We start from the raw sequence: 14,921 nt of genomic DNA, 5'->3' as shown, positions 1-14,921 counted from the left end.
AGCCTGGCTATTTCCTGTTCTATATCTGCAGGACAGAGGAATTGCAAAGGCCAGAAAAGTAAAGTATCCCCCAAATCCTCCACCTCCATTGGCAAGAGGTTTGATATCACTGACAATCCTTCTTTGTCCTCTCAGATTATTTCAATCCTCCAATCCTTCAAGAAGGAATTATAATAGCTTCATTTAAAAAAATTATCAAAGAACCTGAGGCCCAGAGAGGTTAAGAGCTTTGCCTGAAGACACACAGGCCGTCATGAGCAGCACAGAGAAGTTACATCTCCCAGCTCCTTGTCTAGTGTGTAGACCCCTGGTATATGCTGCAACTAGGGGGGGCTAAACTGGTTCTGAGCCCTGTCTCCTCAGTGGGCAGCTGCAGGTGGATGGGCACAGCTCTCACCTTGAGTCCAGCCCAGCCCTGGGGTAGCTGGGGAGCAAGCAGAGGCCCATCCAGGCACGTGTTTCCACTTTCACTGGCGCTGGGAACTAATAGCAGAAAAACCTGTGAAGCTGCTAACGGGATAATGGAGAAAGTATTTATTTATTTTTTGAAGGAGGCCTCTGAGGATCTGGGGCAGGCCCAGCGTCAGGCAGGCAGTGGGAGGTCAGCCTGCTGTGAACAGGGATTAAGCAGACACCTTGGAAGCAGGGGTTGCCAGAGCAGAGGCTACAGCAGGACCTCTATGTTTGGCACCTCTGGAGAGAGCAAGGCTGGGCCCAGGGACTCGGGGCACTTCCAGGGAGGGTGCTTCCTGCTTGCAGTGCTTCTGGCTCTCCCTGCCCAAGGTGCCAGACCCTGGGAGTCGATCACATGGGTCTGCCTTCTGGCAGAGTGTCCCCTACAGCCTCCACAGGCAGCTTCAGGAGGGAAGAGGTTCGTATTGTTCCTGGTGCTGAGGCCAAGTCCATGCCCAGGAAGCTGGAGTCTCCTTCCTGAGCAAGGTGCAACCAGTGGACAACCTCTTTCCAGATGAAGGCAATGCTCTTGGACCTCCCAGTCCTGGCCCACTTGGAAACCTCCACTGAGCTTGAGGGTAGGAAGTGCCCAGGAGTCAGGCAGCCTGGTGGCATCCAGACTGAGGACATCAGGGAGATGCTCAGAGGCGCAGGAGAGGCTGAGCAGGGGAGGAGCCCAGCCCTGCCCTCCACCAGAGCAGCTCTACTTTTATTTGTCTTACATATCAGCTTTTTAACTCAGATTTCTCTCCAAAGCACTAAGGCTTCCATGGCTTTAACATTAATTAACTAATTAATTAATTAATGGCATTAAAAATACCCACTCCCTCACCGTATGCAAGTGACACCTCAGGATGCAGAGGGAAGGAACTTGCCCAAGGTCCACAAAGCTAGAACCTGACTGAAGGCATCTACCTCTGTGTTCAGACCTGGCCCCTACTGAGCCGGCGTGACTTCAGGAAGACCGGTTTGGACTGGCATCTCCAGGGCCCAGCACAAGGCTGGCATGGAAGAGGCAGCATTGAACACTGAAGGCTTCTGGGACAGTAGTTGGCCTGTGGGGCACTTGCCTTTGGGGGTGACCCACTTTCTCTCTGCAGGACAGCCCCACTGGAGGCCCCTTCTTTCTGGCCTGCCCAGTGGCCAGTAGTCCTGCCCCAGGTTCTAGTATCCTCTGTCCGCCCAGGCCAGCCTGAATGTCTCCTTTCAACCCCAGCCCAGCCTCAACAGTGATCTGGAGACTCCCAGCTGCAGCCAGCCAGCACTGCTACACTGGAGAGGCCTGGCTCCTTGTGACTGGAGAGTGTTGAAGAGCTGGGTCAGATGGGGCCCACCCTGCTAAGCCCCATTCACTGCAGCTACGTTCTCGGGAACATATGCTTGATACTTTAGTTCCATTCCCAACTTGCTCCACCTCATTTGCTCCCCAGTTCTGCAACCTGTGTAGTCCTCTCTTTGGAGAAGCAAGGGAAGGCATTGTGGGGGGGGTCACCTGTTTGCTCCCCCTGTTTGCTGCTTGGGGACAACAGGCTTAAGCTAGTCCTGGAGACAGAAACAGACATTTGGAAGAAATTTCTGACCAGCATCTTAGATGCTGGAACTGAAAATGGGAAAAGGGGGGAAAAACAGCTGACTCTGGAGACCATCTAGGGGAGCTGGGTTCTGAGAGAGGCCAGAGGAGCTATCCGAGGCAGACTTAGGTCACCTCTTAGAGTCAAGCCCCAAAGTCTGTCCTTCACCCCTTTGTTTAGGAAATACTATCAAACGCTGCTGCCTGCCTTAAAAGCACAAGTTCCCAAGTTCGATCCCTGATACAAAAAAAAAAAAAGAAAGAAAGAAGTACTATCAACCATCTGCTCTGTGCTGAGCATCCATTAGGCTCTGGAGGAGAGTAGGGAGCAAGGTATCCAGGGCCTGTGCATCTTTGGTCATGAAAAAGCAACCAGGAAACTTGAAGATAGTGAGAGACCAAGACTGAGGTCAAGGCATCTGACTGGTCTAGAGGGAACTGAGGAAGACTTCCTGGAGGAAGAGACGTGTCCACTGAGACTGCAGTGGTGGTGAACCCATGGCACATGTACCACTGCCACCTGTTTGTTATCACTGAAAGCTCTAAAAGGTTCACGATCACTGGCCTAGGAAGAGGTCACCTAGGACCTGTGTCCTATCAAGCATCTCCAGAAGCTCAGCTGGGGTGGCATTAATGAGTTTTTTTCCCTTTTGTTGGTGTATTTTAAAAAAAGGAAAGGCCAGTGAAGAGAAGAATAAGATCAGTGGGTCATAAAAATGACCGGGAACATGAGTAATCACCTCTTTTAGCTCTACATTTATAGTCCGATGCTGGGCACACAGCAGAATCTCAGTAAATATTTATTAAATGAACGATACAGTATTTGGTCATTTGGAAACTCAGCCCCTCACCAGCCCTCTTTCTCCACCAAAACTGCAACCTACCCTAGCTTAGAACCCAACCAGGAGAGGGTGACCACCCCTCCAAACCACCCCAAGCAACGCACTTAGCAGGCCTTGCCCCAAAGCAGCGTCCTCCCAAGCAGTAAAGACAGCAATGGCTAACATGTCCTGAATGCTCATCATTCCACGTGTTACTTCACTTAATCCTCCCAGCTGCCATGTGAGATGGCTACTGCCCTGATCTCAAAGCACAGAGAAGTCAGGTACCTCATCCAAGGTCACACAGCTAGCTCATGGGTGATGGAAAGAAGCACTGTCTTTATATCTAAGGGATGTCAAGTATGGTTGGGTCTTTAATTATTAGAATCATTAAGAGAAGCAGGTATCAATCATCCCCTTTCACAAATGACAAAAACTCAAAGTTAAGCCTGGAAACGGCTCCTCTGGGATGTGGCTCCTGATATCATGTGCTCTCTCCTGCACCCCATCACTTTCCTAGGACCTTTCTCGAACTGAGGTGCAAAGAGCTGTACTCTGGCAAACTCTGGGAAGGAAGCAGCCCCAGGAAGAGAGCTGGCCCAGTGACTTGCCAGCAGGATTTATGTCCTGTCCAGGGCGGACAGTTTGGCTGTTGTTATGAAAGGCTGAGCAGAGCTCAAAGATGGAACTTATTCCCACTAAACAATTGCAAATGTCAGGCAGCACGGCTTCAAAGCTCCTTGTGCATGCATCCTGGGCGGATGGAGGCCAGGCTGCTGGAGCGAGCATGTCCGGTGACCCCTTGGCTACTCCTAGTGCCATTGGAGCACACTAGGAGACAGAAGGTTCCAGGGCAGGGCCTGAGCAATGTGCTCTCCAGGGGACACAGCGGTCCCTCCTGCCTGAGAGATGGCACTGGGACAGAGAGTGTTGTTCCAATGAATTGAATGAGATCCATTCCAGCGCAGATGGATGAAGAAATTACCTGCAGATGTGACTATGCACAACCATTGTGATTCTCTAGGCGGGCGGTCACGAAGCCTCAGGGAGCGAGGGCCTCTTGGAGCAGGGTTTTCATTCCATGTAGCCCTTTGCCCCCTGGGCAGGGCAAATTTGTGCCAGCCTGGGCTGATGAATGATTGCTACCTCTCTTGGGCCTCCATCAGTGCTTCTTAAGCTTGGTTTGTTCGGTGGCTTGAATATAGTGTGAGACACTGCAGGGGTCCTGGCTAAGGGCCTCAAAAAGGGCTTCCGCAGGGGTTCCCAGAAAGCTGGCATGGTCCTCTACACATACATCAAGACTCCTCCCTAGGTCTTTGAGTTCTTATGCATATTTTTGGATTTTTTTTTTTTTTTTTGAGTACTAGGGTTTGAACTCAAGGCTTTCACACTGAGCTATATCCTCAAACCTTTTTTATTTTTAATTTTGAGACAAGGTCTCACTAAATCACCCAGGCTGAGCTTGAATTTGCAATCATCCTTCAGCCTCCCAAGCCACTGAGAATAAAGATATGTGCCACCACACCTAGCAGGAAAACACATTTTTAAAAAGAAGACAGCTACAGCAGTGGCTCCCAAATCAAAGACAGGATCTGTAAGAACACTGATCAATCGATCAATCAATCAATTGATTGATTCATTCATTCCAGCCCCCACAAGGCTCCAAACTCTGCTCCTGGCTAGGACACACAATCGAACCTGCCTGAGACAGACATATACATGGCCAGTTTCCACAAAATGGGACGGGTTGTTAGACTGGAGTACATGGTACTCTGGGGACTCAAGATGAGGGAGATGGTTTGGTCTGGGTGGTCAATGAAGAGTTCATAGAGGAAATGTTGAAACAGAGCAAATAAAGGTGAATAGAACCTGCCCAGGTGAATAATCCTTGAAGGTAGCAAAGGTGGGGGGGGGCGCTGAGGAATGCTGGGAGATAAACAGGAGATGGTGGGCTCTGCTGAGGATGTCCCACAGTCTCTGGAAACTGAAAGACTGCAAGATAAGAGGACTACATGACCAGACTTGGAGACAGACTGATCCCTCTTGTCTGAAGGCAGACAGGGCGGAGGCCAGGTGGTGATATAGGAAGGACCAGATAGACATGGGAGAGGTTTGACAGTACCACTTTCTTGAGGACTGATGGGCTTGGAGGATGAGGTGGCAAAAAAGCAGGAGGAATCAAAGACAATGGTGGGATGATGGGAGAGAGGAAGCCTGTGTGGGCAAGGTCCTCCCTGGCCTGGCTGTCCAGATACAAATACAGACACAGACATGGTCCCAGCTACCCCTAGAAGTCTCCTAAGAGCTTTTCTTCCCCCAACATGTATTTGCCTTCCTCAAGTCAGGATGTCAATTCCCACCCACTCTTTTATTCACTTCCTCCCAATACAGAGAAGATAACCAGGGAACACTTGAGGATGGTGAGAGGTTCTCTGAGTGAAATTACTTTAAAGTTGGTACAGTTGGTGGCTTCTGAGCCCATCAGGTCCACAATGGGGAAGCAAGAGAAAATCCAAGCCTGGTCAGGTATGGTGGCGCACTCCTGTAATCCCAGCACTCAGGAGGCTGAGGCAGGAGAATCACTGTGAGTTTGAGGCCACCCTGGGCTATGAGTTCAATCCCAGCCTGAAATGCATAGTGAGAACCTGTCTAAAAGAAAGAGAAAAGAAAGGAGAGAGAAAAGAGAGAAAGAAAAGAGAGAGGAGAGGGAGAGGGAGGGAGGGAGGGAGAGAGAGAGAGAGAGAGAGAGAGAGAGAGAGAGAGAGAGAGAGAGAATATCCAAGCACAGGCTCGCCATTGAGCCCAGCATATCCTCCTCCCACTCTTTAAGCCTAGGTCCCACCCCAGTCCCCCTCAGCAAATGGCCTTGCCTCCTACCTGCCATCCCCATAACACTTGCACCCTGTGACCTCACTGTAACTGTGTCTGTCCTTCCCTCCCCTGGCTCTGAACCAGCTTCTTCACCTGGGCTCCGAAACTGTGTGCCACCAACCATGCCTTCTCATATCTGCTGTCTCCTGCCCCTCAACCTTCAGAATAGCTCCCTGTCTTCGTCCTAAATGCCCCTCTGTATCTACTTCATGCTGTCACCTTCTTTACACTCTCAAGAGACCTTCTACACTCGTCACTTCCATATCCTCATCTCTTTCACCCCTCAACCCACTGCAAACTGGCTTCTGCTCCCCCACCTCCAACAAAATCTTTGGACAGAGGTCATAGCTGTACAGTTCTGTCCTCCACCTGCATGACCTCTCTGACTCATCCCCCAGGCCCTTCCCTCCTTCCTCATACTCTCCTTCCCCATACTCTCCTTCCCTAGTTCTCCCACTACTTTCTGCTTCCTGAGGGGTCCCTCTCTCCATGTCTTTGGGCTACAGGTTGGGCTTCACCAGCCAAACTCCACAGATGACTTTTCTTCTTCTCTCCCCAAGTTGGATTCTCACTCTAGCCCTGACTTCTCTAGTGACCTCCAAACCCATATATCCAGAAGCCAGTTGGGTGTCCCCCACCCAGGACATGACTCATACTGTCTCCTCCCACCCAGCCTAAAACTCATCCAGCTCTTGTGTCCTGACCTTGGCCAGTAACCTAAAATCACCCTCCTTTACTCTCCCTGCATAAAATATATCACCAGGCGCTGCTGATTCAACCTCCCAGAGATGACTTCTCTCCATCTCCACTGTCATCATCTCTGGTTTGGTCTCATTAATCAGAATAGTTTGTCCAGATGAGCAACAGGAGCCTTCTCTGTACTCTGATCCCCTCCCCAAGTCATTCTACCCCATGACTGCTTCTGTGTTCTTTATAGCACTTATTACCCTCTGAAATGATCAGTTTTCTTGCTTATTTATTTTATTTTTTCCCATTAGAATGCAAGCTCTTTCTCTGCTGGAAATTGTTTTGCCTCCAGATCCCCACATACCTGCTCTCCATCTTCCCTCTAACCCTTTTCCTTCTTCCCTCTGGCCCCCTTCCTTCCTGCTCTTTCCTAAACACACCAAGCCAATTCCCACCGAAGTACCATCTGGAAAGCTCTCCTACCAGATCAGGACTTCTCAGATGTTTTAGTCTCATTACTCCACTATACTCTTAAAACTTGAGGACTCCAAAGAGTTTCATTATGTTTGTGTGAGCTATATCCATCAGTCCTTACCAAAAAAAATTTAAGATACTAGAATATATAAGCACATATCCCATTAGCTGCCGGAATGATGGTGTCATCACATACCACAGGCATCTGAAAACTCCTGCAGACCATGACAGTAGAAAGGCAAATACCATCTCAGGATTATCAGAAGTTTCTCCTTCCAAGTCTCACTGGGCCTTGGAGAACACTGGGACCCATTGCACCAGACCTTTGCAACCCCTCTTTTTCACTCCATGTAGGTCTCAGTGCAAATGTCACCTTCTCGGGAAGATTTCCCAGCCCTGTTCCTCTCCCCATATCATTCTATTTGATTATTTCCTTGTTCTTTATAGCACTTGTTACCTCTGAATTGATCTACTTTCTGATTTATTTCACCCCTCTTATTCAACTCAGAGGCCACCATAGCACCTGACACAGTAGACAATAACATTTTATTTAAATGAATGAATTGCATTAGTTCTTTTTAGCCATAACACATATTAGAATCCCTTGGAGGGAGGTGATTTTTAAATTTCTGCATCCCCACCAACTGCACCAGAATGTTGGGGTTAACCTGTTCACCCAGGTGGCAGTGTTTTTTAAAGCTCTCTCAATGAGTTCAATGGGCAGCCAAGAATAAAAACCACTGTTGTGGATTCTTAAATCCTCACTGGGTCCACGTTTCACAAGATAGAAATGGTGAAGACTCTGTGTCTTGCCTGACTCTGCTGGACCAGGCAGCTAGGCCTGAGATCAGCTGGATGGAAGAAGGAGGAAAACGTTAGGCTGTCAAAACAACCCTCCTTGGTCCTGGGCCCCAGGTCAAAGGAAGGGACCAGCAGCTTGCCCAAGTGGTGCTGGTTACTGTTATGAACATCTCTGCAGGCCTTGCCACTCTGGGGACACCGCCTCCTACTGTTGTGTCCAATTCTGATGCTTTAGTAGCTTTTGGGGACTGATGATGATTTCAGTGTGCAGAGAGAAAAGTGAGCCCTGTCCCCAGACTGCCCTGGACAGAGGGGAGTCTGACATTGTCAGCCTCACCTCTGTGGTGGAGCCAGAATGACACACCCATGTTCCTACCTGGGCAGTGACTCCCACGCTGAGCTGTGACCAGAACCCTGCCTGCTTCAGGGAACCTCAGGCCAGTGCTGGGAACTGCTCCTCCCTGGAACGGGTGGAGGCAGTCATTGTCCCACTCTAAGCAGTTTTTGAGGTGAGGGCATCTAACAGAGGCTGCTGGTTCCTAGCACTGCCAGGTGCTTTCCACACATAGGCTTACTTCATGCCACAGTGGTTCTCAGACGGGACAATGGGCCTCATTGCACAGGGAAGGAAACTGAGGCACAGAGAGATTAGGTGATTTTTCAGGAGTCCATAGTCCAAGATTGGCTGTATGAACTTGGAGAAGTCACTTGACCCTCCCCAGTCAGCATCCTTATCTATAAATGAGACAGAATTAGTATCTCTTGTAGGGTGTTGATGGATATAAAGGCACTAGACATAAGCATGAAGCAGAGAAACTGCTTCGTAAGTGGCAATTATAATATTCTGATTGGCTCCCAAATCCTTCATTATACTCTGCCACTTCTCAGAAGAAAATCACTTACATTTGTATCACATGATTTAAAGTTATTTTATGTGTGTTAGCCCATTTCATTTTTGCAGTATCTTGTGAAGTCAAAACTTTTGCCTACAAGCCCCCTTTGTGGTTTTTGTTTGTGTGTTTGTTTTTTGGTACCAGGGATTGAACTCGGGACCTTGCGCTGAGGCAGGTGGCAGAACCACTAAGCTAAATCCCTGGCCCTTTGTGTTTGTTTTAATAAAGAGAGGTCCAGGTCACATGTACAGCGCCCCCAGGGCTGAGTGGCAGAGCTGGGTCAGGAACCCAGATGTCCCAACTCCCTGGCCAAGACTTTCGCCACTACACAGAATCCACAGAGGGGTACAGCCTACCAGGCCTCAAGGGAGGTTATGCTCCGACTACTCTGGGAAGGAGGAAAGCAGAGAAGCCCGAGGTGGGAGTGGATGCTGCTGGGAGGGTGCAGCTGGTCTTTGATGTGGTGCTTGGGCCCAGTCAGGACTGTCACCACAGTGCCATGGTTTGGCTGGGACAGCAAGCAACACTTCCGCTGGTGTGGCAACGCTGGGTGGATCTGGGTCTGCTGCCCGTGCAGGGTTGGGAAGTGGAGGATGCCTGGCTTCTGGTCTTGCCATTGGGATGAGAAAACTTCTCCTGCTCTCTGTTTCACTTCTCTGTTTCACAGCCAGGCCAGCTCCTATGCACAGGTAGCTAGGGACCCTCTGGTCCCTCCTCTGCCCAGCAGATACCTGAGGAAATGAACCTCAGCCCCAAGCCCTCCAGAGGACAAAACCTACAATGAATTAAGAACTTGCTAGGTCCTGGGTTTTATCCCTGCACTTCGTAGCCCAGTGAGTCAGGTATTATCATCCTCATTTTACAGGTAGGAAAGGTAAAGCCCAAGGCTCACAGTCGTAGTCAAGGTGATAGAGCCAGAATTGTGCCAAAGCTCATGATCTTTCCAGGGCATTGTTACTTTACTGGAGGCCACAGCCTGGCAGCCAGACAGCTTTGTCAAAGTCCACCAAGCCATCAAGCTTCATGAAGGAGAGCAGAGTCTGTCTACCTTTCCCACACCCAGTGGCTGCAAAGGCCTCTGCATCATTTTTACCATTGAGTTTAGTTCCCAGATGGGGATTGAGCGCCTCCATGAGCTGGTAGGATAAAAAGATGTGCAAGAAAAAATGAAGCGATGGAGAAGTACAAGTAATGGGTTGAGAAAGTTATTTTGACTAGAGGAATAAGAAACACCATGGGTCCAGCAGGATGGCACATGTCTGAATCCCAGCACTCAGGAGGATGAGGCAGGACCTGGATCACAAATTCTGAGCCCATCCTGGGCAACTTAGCAACTTAGTAAGATCCTGTCTCAAAAGCAAAAAATAAATAAGGGGCTAGGGATGTAGCTCAGTGTGACGGCCCTGGGGTTCAATCTCCAATGCTGCCAAAAAACTAACATAGAATTGATGGTGTCTGGGCTGGGCTTGGGAAAATAAGAAGGCAGGTCTCTTTTTCCATAGCAAAGGACCATGTTTTGCTTTTGAGGCACAGGTGGAGGCTCCAGCAGAGACCCAGCCCCTCCATAGCAGCAGGGAGCTTCCTGCAAGCAGAGTGCACTGACTAGAAGTCTTTTCTGGAAAATAATAAGCAAGGGTCAGGAGCAGGTGATGATAACTTAAGGGGTTGGACTGGCAGGCACCTCTTTAGGGCCTGCAGAGATACTGTCACATAATAAGGATTGGCTGTGACCAGGAGATTGGGCAACAGGGAGCCTCTGACAGTACGGAAAAGCCAGATTCCTTATCAAAAGGCCAGTAACCTGCTCTGTGCAGGCTCAGACTTGGACTTGGAGGAGAGAGGCTCTGCCCCTAGCTTTGGAGAAGCTAGCTACATGCAGTAAGACCAGAGAGAAGCAGGACAGGATGGTGACATTATTTACGTGGCCCAGTGAAGAATGAAAATCGGACCCCTTGTCCAAAAAATATTGAGTCTCAAGAGGGAAACAGCAGAGAATTCAAAACCAAGCTCAAGGTCCCTCGTAAGTATGAGCTATATGCCACATGCCATGAAGCCAGCCTTGAATGCTAGCGAGGGTTGAGACCATGTGGAGGTCAGCTACGGAACCCTTCTGGCCTAGTAGTCTCCCGACCAAAATGACAAGGACCCATGTACATACATGGGCACAGCCGGGAGCCACACTCCACCCTGCCTGGGCTGACAGCATGTTCTGCAGAGGCACCAGGAGCCAGGGACCAGCTTTCACAGGTGCCGAGCCCACCTTGGCCAACCAGCACTGTGCCGGGGCCCTGGCCCTGCCTGATTAGGAGGAGGGAGAGCACCAAGTTGCACCTCTGGGTTGCAGGAGCTCTAAATGCTGGGAAAGGATGTTGCACTTGGAGACCATCTGGGCAAGAGGCCTCTGGAGCTGTGCTTTTAATTTACAGACTGACAACTAAGGGTAGGGCTCTGGAAGTACAAAGGGCGATGGCCCAGAAAAGAATCAAAGTAACAATAATGGGCTTCCCTGGCAGTGCCTCCTGGGCCCCCGCCCTGGGGTTCGTGTGGCTGGGAAGCCTGACACCTCTTTCAGCAGTGGGATCAAAACCAGCTTTCAGAGCAACATAAGCCAGGAGTCATTTTTAGCACAGACGTAACTTTCTAGTTCCTTTTCCCTACCCTTCATTTTTTCAGTTGCCTTTAAAGAGGCCGCAGAGATCTGAAAAACAAATCCAAGTTTAAAGAGACAAGTGCAGAAATGCAAACTGGGCAAGGGGACAGAGCCACCAGCTGGACAAAACGTGCCTGGAAAACAGCATCCTCTGCTTGGCAGGTGCCGGGGATTTATGGCTGAGTTTTGCAGACGTTTCATCACGTTACGAGCCAGCTCAGGAGACCCTCATAAAACTCTGCTTATATGAAAGAACAAACTGACTGATAAAAGTCAGCTGCTGCCTATAAATTCGCCGTGGGGATTGCAATTGAGTAGTGGATTTATTAGTCTGGACTCTCTCTGCAAATTATGAGCTACTCTGCGCATCCGAACTGGGAGAAGAGCCGGAGCACACAGTTGCTCCTTGCTCCCAGGATGGCAGACAGGCCACACTGCCCTTGTGCCCCTGACTTGCTCTTCCAGAGACCAAAGGGAAGATTCTCACTTGGAGTCTCACATCCTCCATTCTCACCTCTCACAGAAAGAATCAGTCACCCTCTCCTTCCTCTATACTTTCTGTGCATCCTTTATGACAGCACTTCTCACATGGCTTGCTTACCTGCCTGGTCTCCTAAACCAAGAATTTCTTATTTACCTTTTCATGGCCAGTTATCAGTTCTGTGTTAAACACCTAAAGAAGCCTCAGAATGTGACTGTGGATGTGGCAGGCATCAGTTATTACTTCCCCACTCCTGAAGCATGTGTGGAGGGGATGAGAGCAATGCTGAGGTGCTTTCGGCACTGAGGACTAGCTCGGTGCTGGGGAGCAGCACAGGGAGAAGAGGTACACCCAGGAGGTTACAAGGGCAGTTTCTTCCCCAGAGAAGGGCAATCTCTGTGACCACTCCGCCAGCCACATCCCTCGTGGTTGCTACCTTTTCTCGGGATTAAGGCTGTTTCTTTTTCTTTCCTCCTTCCTCTCTCTTCCTCTGTCCTTTCCTCTCTTCCCTTCCTCCCTCCTTTCCTTCTTCCCTTTTTTCTTTCTTACTTATTTTATTTTTATTGTTTTGGAACTGGGGATCAAACTCAGGACCTTGTGCTTGCGAGGCAGATGCCAGAACCACTGAGCTAAATCCCCGGCTCTTGTTTATTTTTTTGATACAGGATCTAGCTATGTAGCGCAGGCTGGCCTCAAAACGGTGATCCTCCTGCCTCCCAAGTGCTGAGATTACAGTTATACAGCACCACCCTCAGTTTAAGGCTATTTCTTAAAGTGTGACTCTGTAATCCTCTGCAATCAAATGAAGGGTTAAGAATGCAGATAATAATCCTTTCCCTCATATACAGACCAGGATCTCTGGGGCTGAGGCTCTAATATGCTCTTCCAGGGCCCAGTCCCAGAAAATGACTTTCTTTTGCACTCTATAGAAATGAAGCAGCTTTCCAGGAATGATGGGTGGAGGGACAGTACTTGGGTCACCCTGCCATTCCTTAAAGACTGGCTTTCTCTTCCCAGGCCCTAGCATAAAGGGCAAAGTATAAGAGTCTGGCAGGCAGCCCCAAGATTCACCCCAACCCTCTTGGCAACAGGATCAAACCTCTGGCAAGGTTTCAGCCTTCAGGAAGAGGCCTGGGCACTTTGTGTGCCACTGCCAAGTCAGACAGGGTAGCTCTGTGCCTGAGAAACCATTATCATATGCAGGGCTGAGTACTTAGAAAACCCAACTAGGTGCCAGTAATCCTCTTGCTTTCTGTGGTAGAAAGGGAACAGTGGCGGGAGGAAGAGATTCTTGCACCAAAACCAAGACAACCCTGGTGCAAATTCTGGCAATGTCACGGACACACTGTGGGCCCTGAGAACATTCATTACATCTGTGTCTCAGTTCCTCATCTGCCCGATGGAGGTAGCATACTTATTTCAATGCTTGTTAAGAGTTAAAAAGATATTTTAAAAAATAAAACAAGGGAAAAAAAATAAAACAAGGAAAATGAGGAGGTATAAAAGAGCACAGCACAGAGCTATGCATTTAGTATGTAACTAATAAATGTTAGTGAATTTCAACCCTTTAAATGTTTATACATTTACCAAAGCCCTCATGAATCTTTTCTCCCTTGAACCTTACAACTCTGAGGAAGTCACTCCCTTAACATCCATTTCATTCTAAACACCACCCTATGGTCATTCCTCCTTCCACTGTCCAAAGAGAGTAGAAAATAAAATAACAAAAACCCAGGAGACCTCTGATACTGTAGGCGAGAGAGCATGCATGTTGGATCTCCTAGCCTGATCTTCAGTCACTTTCACCCTACTCCTACCTCATTAAAAGTTCATAAATATGTACTACATATCATACATTCATTAAGAGCAGAGTGAATTCTGGACAAGCATGTGTGTTGAGAGCCCTTACAAATGACTCAGCAACCTGTGAATCATTCCTGTCTGTCCCACTTAGAGATTCTTTGCAGGGGGGAGGCACCTGGGCCGAGCCCCATATCCTTTAAATTACAAAAGCCTGATTTACTTGGGGCTGCTGCTGTTGCTGCTGTGTGCTTTGATGTGTAGTGCTTTTGCTTTTCTGATACCCCAGCGCTTTTTTCCTGTCTGTGCCTTATCTTTTGTTGGCATGGACTTGCCTGAGCACAACTTCCCTTAATCTTCAATAAATGTACCTGCTTGCCACTTGCTACTGGGTGTACACTTGGCAATTCTTTCCTTGTTGTACACAGGAGCCTGGACTTCATCTGCCCATTCCACAGCAACAAGGATACATCATTCTTTCCATTATTCAGATGAGGAAACAGACCTAGAGAGGGGAAATCATGTGCCCAAAGTCACACAGGCAGAGGCAGAGCTCAGACTTGCCCAGGTCTGAGATGCAGTGTTGATTATCAACACACGCTCCTTCCCCTTCCCAAATCAGCTCCTTCAAAGCCAGGGCTTGGGCACAATGGACTGGTACCTGGCTTCACTCATCCTGATGACACTAGGACATAATACAGTCACCACAGCACCTGGACTCTCCTCGGGCAGGCAGGAGTCCTCCTTAGAGTCCAGGCCACTCACTGGCTTCGGACAACCCTTACTATGGGAGACAAACATCTTCAGGCCCATTTCCAAATGTGGATGAAGGAAGTAAAGGGAAATCAAAATTCTTTATTTCTTCCCAACAGACTATGTCTTGCAGTGACAGGGGAGTTCTGACCCAAATGAGGGAAATAGAACTCTCAATCCATACGCCAACAGTGTACTTAAAGGAGACCCAGGATGGTGATTCTCCCTGAGTTAGTTTGTAAATTTATTATGATTCCAGTAAAAATACCAACAGAATTTGTTGTTGTTATTCTGTTGAGGTAGCAGGATTAGCTAAATGGAAAATTCTGGAGGTGGGAAAGGATAATGAACAATACGGGGAGAGTTACTCAAACCAAAGATATTAAGACTTTGAAAACAAAGTTCATCAATAAGGGCTAGTACAGGTAGCACAAAGAGGGCTGGGAAATCACTCCCCTCCACCCACTTGAGTCTGGGCAACACCCCAGGGCTAATCCTCCTTCCACTGTTCAGTAACCTCTTCCCTACTCAAACCTTAGGAAAAGTTCATAAATATGGACTGTATCTCATATATGTGACTTAATCAGAGTGAACCCTGGGCACACAAGCTTGTTGAAAGTTCCTGACATGACTCAGCACCCTGTCAATCATTCCTGCCAATCTTACC

The sequence above is a fragment of the Heterocephalus glaber genome, unplaced genomic scaffold, assembly GCF_053883595.1.
Source record: "Heterocephalus glaber isolate CG9 unplaced genomic scaffold, H.glaber_assembly_v1.0 deba00001452, whole genome shotgun sequence".
In the NCBI taxonomy this organism is placed as follows: Eukaryota; Metazoa; Chordata; class Mammalia; order Rodentia; family Bathyergidae; genus Heterocephalus; species Heterocephalus glaber.
This window is presented reverse-complemented; position numbering follows the sequence as displayed.